The sequence below is a fragment of the Phascolarctos cinereus genome, unplaced genomic scaffold, assembly GCF_003287225.1.
Source record: "Phascolarctos cinereus isolate Bilbo 61053 unplaced genomic scaffold, phaCin_HiC Scaffold_726;HRSCAF=1367, whole genome shotgun sequence".
Taxonomy (NCBI): domain Eukaryota; kingdom Metazoa; phylum Chordata; class Mammalia; order Diprotodontia; family Phascolarctidae; genus Phascolarctos; species Phascolarctos cinereus.
In genome coordinates, this window is record NW_027556098.1 from 190,441,879 (window position 1) to 190,447,667 (window position 5,789).

A 5,789-nucleotide genomic window follows, 5' to 3' on the forward strand; every position below is an offset into this window, starting at 1 on the left:
AATTCCCTTTATATTCTGAACATTTGGTTCTTCCAGATGAATTTTGTTATCATTTTTTCTAGCTCTATAAAATGTTTTTGGTTGTTTCATTGATATGGCACTGAATAGGTAAATTATTTTAGATAGAATTGTCATTTTTATTATATTGGCTCAGCCTACCCATAAGAAATTGCTATATTACCAATTACATAGATCTGAATTTATTTGTGTTCAAAGTGTTTGTTCATATAGTTCCTAGGTTTTTCTTGGCAGGTAGACACGCAAATATTTTATATTATCTACAGTAACTTTCAGTGGAATTTCTCTTTCTATCTCTTGCTGTTAGGCTTTGTTAGTAATACATTATATTAAGGATGTGATATGGATAACATCAATTTCTAGAATTCCAGTAAAAAACAAATTAAACCAATCCTTCTTCTCATGGAATCTTTCTGCAACTGTATCAAAATGTCATTTTTTAAATATAAATTTATTTATTTATTTGTAGTTTTCAACATTCATTTCCACAACTTTTTGAGTTTCAAATTTTCCCCATCTCACCCTTCTCCCACCCCAAGATGGCATGCATTCTGAATATCCCTTCCCCTAGTCTGTCCTCTTTTCTTTCTCTCCCCCCTTCTCTTATCCCCTTCCCCTTCTATTTTCCTGTAGGGCAGGATAGACATCTGTACCCCATTTCCTATATTTCTTATTTCCTGATAGCATGTGAAAACTTTTTTTAAAGAAATATGTTTTTAAAACTTTAGGTTTCAAATTTTCTCTCTTCCTCCCTCCCCACCCACCCTCATTGAAAAGGAAAGCAACTCAATATAGATTGTACATGTGCAGTTATGCAAAACACTTCCATAGGAGACATGTTGTGAAAAACTAACTCTATTTCCCTCCCATTTATTCTATTCTTTCTTTTGACCCTGTTCCTCCTCAGAAGTATATACTTCTGATTACACCCTTTTCCAATCTGCCCTCCTTTCTATCATCCCCCTGCTCTCTTGCCCCCTTCTCCCCCTATTTTCTTATAGGGTAAGACAAATTTCCATACCCAATTGAATGTGTATGTTATTCCCTCCTTAAGCCAAAACCTATGAGAATAAGATTCACTCATTCCCTCTCACCTTCCCCTGCTTTCCCTCTACTGTAAGAGACTTTTCTTTTCTGTTTTTTCTTTGTGACATAATTTACCCCATTCTACCTCTCCCTTTCTTCTTCTCTGAGTATAATCCTCCCTCATCCCTTAATTTTATTCTCCAGATATGACCCCTTAATCTTCAACTCACCCTGTGCTTTCTATCTGTCTATCTATCTATCTATCTATCTATCTATCTATCTATCTATCTATCTATCTATCTATCCATCTCTCTCTCTCTCTCTCTCTCTCTCTCTCTCTCTCTTTATCTATCTATATACATACATATATTATTTTTCTCCAACTATCCTAATACTGACAAAGGTCTCATGAGTTATAAATATCATCTTTCCATGCAGGAATGTAAACAGTTCAATCTTAATAAGTCTCTTATGATTTCTCTTTCCTGTTTACCTCTTCATGTTCCACTTGAGTCCTGTATTTGAAAGTCAAATTTTCTATTCAGCTCTGGTCTTTTCATCAGGAATGCTTGAAAGCCCTCTATTTCACTGAATGACCATGTTTTCCCCTGAAGGAGTATACTCAGTTTTGCTGGGTAGGTGATTCTTGGTTGTAATCCCATCTCCTTTTCCCTCCAGAATATTATATTCCATGCCCTGTGGTCCTTTAATGTAGAAGCTGCTAAATCTTGTGTTATCCTGATTGTGTTTCCACAGTACTTGAATTGTTTCCTTCTGGCAGCTTGTAATATTTTCTCCTTGACCTGGGAACTCTGGAATTTGGCTATTATATTCCTAGGAGTTTTCCTTTGGGGATCCCTTTCAGAAGGAGATTGGTGGATTCTTTCAATTTCTATTTTGCCCTCTGGTTCTAATATATCAGGGCAGTTTTCCTTGATAACTTCTTGAAAGATGATGTCTAGGCTCTTTTTTTGCTCATGGCTTTCAGATAGTCCAATAATTTTAAAATTCTCTCTCCTGGATCTATTTTCCAGGTCAGTTGTTTTTCCAATGAGATATTTCACATTGTTTTCTAATTTTTCATTCTTTTGGATTTTTTTGACAGTGTCTTGATTTCTCATAAAGTCACTGTCTTCAAATTGTTCTATTCTAATTTTTAAGGAAGTATTTTCTTCAGTAGTCTTTTGGACTTCCTTTTCCATTTGGGCAATGTTTCTTTTTAGGGCATTCTTCTCCTCATTAGGTTTTTGGACCTCTTTTGCCATTTAGGTTAGGCTATTTTTTTAAAGTGTTAATTTCTTCAATATTTTTTTGGGTCTCCTTTAGCAAGCTGTTGAATTGTTTTTCATGATTTTCTTGCATCACTCTCATTTCTCTTTCCAGTTTTTCCTCTGCTTCCCTTACTTGATTCTCAAAATCTCTTTTGATCTCTTCCAAAACCTGGGACTGATTCATATTTTTCTTGGAGGCTTGGGATGTAGGAGCTTTGACTTTGTTGTCTTCTTCTGGTTTTATATTTTGATCTTCTTTGTCACCAAAGTAAGATAATATAGTCTGAGTCTTTTTGTTTTGCTTGCTCATGATCCCAGCAAATCTCGTGAGTTTTAAACTCTTTCATAAGGTAAGAGTCTGCTTCCAATGTGGGGGAATGTACTGTCCCAAGCTTCAGGGGTTTGTACAGATGTTTTCAGAGATACTTGTAGGTAAACTTTCAGTTCTTGCAAGGTGGTATGATAAGGGGCGAGGTGTTTACTCCTTTCCTGGCCTGTGACCACAAGTATTCCTTTCTGTCCTGTAACTGTGAGGAGGGGTTCCTCTCTACCACCACTACAAGCTCCACCACACCAGCGTTACTCCTCAACCCAGCACCGCCACCCAGAACTGTGACCCAGATGCACACACTGGCAAAGCAAGAGATTCCTGCCTCCACACTGGCAAAGAGATCCCTGCAATCCCTCTCTGATCAGCCATTGGATTCCCCCTCAGTCAGTGGGCCAGAAGCTCGGGAAGCAGCTGCCCCCCCAGGGCCAGGCTCTTGGGGAATGAAGCTGAGACCCCGCCTTCCTTTCTCATCACGACAGAAACAGACTTTTCCCACTGACCTTCTAAGTTGTCTTTGGCATTAGTGGATTGAGGAGTCTGGAAACCTCCACAGCTGCCTGAGATTCAGTCCTCTGAGGCCTGCTCCAGGTTCGCTGCAGCCTGAGCTCCCATGCTGCGCTGTGCTCTCAGCCCATCGCGATACACCTGTCTGATCAATCATCCCGGTTGTCTTGAGCTGGAACGTTGTTTCATTCTGTCTTTTTGTGGGTTCTGCTGCTTCAGAATTTGTTTAGAACCATTTTTTATGAGTATTTGGAGGGTTTGGGGGAGAGCTAAGCAAGTCACTGCTCTCACTCTGCCATCTTCGCTCCGCCCCAAAATGTCATTTTAATGTAAGTGTACAAATCCTTATGAATGGTGACAGCAATAATGGAGAGGAAGCAGTCGAAAATAAGAAACATTCTTAAGGAAACAAAAGAAAAAGACTTGGTAGGATCTTGGATGTGAGTGAAACATCAAAGTGGAATCAAGCTCTTCTCACCTGGGAAACTGGGAGATTACTTACAAGAATGAGAAAATATAGAGAAGTAACTGGTTAGTAGAAGAAATTATGAGTAACTTTTTTGCTATATAGGTTTGGAAGTACTTGCAAATATTTGAGAAAAGAGTCCCATATCAGAGAAATAATGAAATATTTTTTAGTTATGATTACCAACTGTGTATTTTACTCCATTCTCCCTTTCCCCCCATTTCCTCATTTATCCTACTGTTACTTTCTTTTCACACAGTTCATCCTCAAAAGTGTTTTGCTTCTGACTAACACCTCCTGCAATCCACCCTCCCTTCTATTAGGCCCTACTTCTCTTTTCCATTTTCTCTCCTACTTTCCTGTAAGATAGATATCTATACACAATTGAGTGTGTATGTTATTCCCTCTTAAAGCTAATTTCTGAGAGTAAGGTTCTAGCACTCTTCCCTTCCATGTAAAAATTCTTTCACTTTTTGTATGTGAGATAATTTGCTCCATTTTACTTCTTCATTTTCTCTTCTTCCATTTCATTGCTCTTAGTCTCTGCTTTATTTTTTATATTATTCCATTATAGTCAACTCATACTTATGCCCGCTGTCTAGCTACATTATTTTAAACTTCCCTAATAAAGAAAAAAAATATTAGGAGTTATGATTATTATCTTCCCATGTGGGATACAAATAATTTAACCTTATTAAATCATATTTAATTTCTGTTTCCTGTTTACCTTTTTACGTTTCTTTTAAATCTTATTTTAAATCTCAAAATTTCTATTCAGCTCTGGTCTTTTCATCAAGAAAATCCTCAATTTCATTAAATATTCATTTTAACTCCTAAAAGATTATACTTAATTTTGCAGGGTACATAATTTTGCGTTGTCATTCTGCCTCCTTTTCCTTCTAGAATATCCTATTACAAACTCTCTATTCCTTTAATGTAGAAGCTGTTAAATCTTGTATAATCCTTACTGTGGCTCCACAATATTTGAATTGCTTTTGGCTGATTATATTATTTTCTCACTGACCTGGGTGTTTGTTATTTAGTTATAAGATTCCTGGGAGATGTCATTTTGAGATCTCTTTCAGGAGGTGATTTGTAAATTCTTTCAATATATATTTTACCCTCAGGTTCTAGGAAATCTGAGCAGTTTTCCTTGATAAGTTCTTGAAAGATGATGTTTAGATTCTTTTTTTTTATCATAATTTTCAGATGGTTCAACAATTCTTAAGTTGTTTCTCCTTAATCTATTTTCTAGGTCAATTGTTTATCCTGTGAAGTATTTCACAATTTGTCTTATTGATTCTTGCTGTCTCGTGGAGTCATTAGCTTCTACTTGCCCAGTTCTATTTTTTAAGGAATTGTTAAATTCAGTGAGCTTATGTATTTCTTTTTCCATTTGGTGTTCTTTTCTTTTTTCTTGTAAGTAAAAAAATTCAACTTAAATACAAAGTAAGAAAAGAAAAAAGAAAAAAACAAATCCTAAAACTGAAACAATACAAAATAAGAAAAGAAAACGCATTGCCATGTGTACATGTGAGAGGATTCAAAATATACAACAATAATTTTCCATTTCAAAAAAGCCTATATAACAATATAATACATACTACACTTTGTGTTGTGAGTACTCCATCTTTTCATTGCTTCCTTGTAAGTTTTCGTCTCTGCTGTGTACTTTTTACATTGTTCTTTTTTGTCTTCTTCCTCTCCACAGAAGGCTACAATTAAGTATGTTTATATGTATGTACACATACATACACATACACACATATATGCACATGTATATATATGTATACAAAAATATGCATTATATATATTCATACATATACCCATACATACATACACTTACACATATTCTTAAATATCTACAGTCATACTCATATATAGACATATACATTTATATGCATCTTTGAAAGACTGTACTATACTTACTTATCCTCTGTTTCTCTGAAGGTGGATAACCTTCATAAGTCCTTCATAAGTCCAAATCTTTTCATATTTTTCCAAGTTCACCAACTCATCATTTCGTATGTTGTAGCAATATCTAACCTTACATAGTCTAATAGTTTGAAATATTCTAAAACAATTTGACGAATATGGCTAACTCATAACATAGTTTTTCTGTTTTTTCTCTTTTGATTAAATTTATTTTAGTCTTAACTTCATGTGATATCAC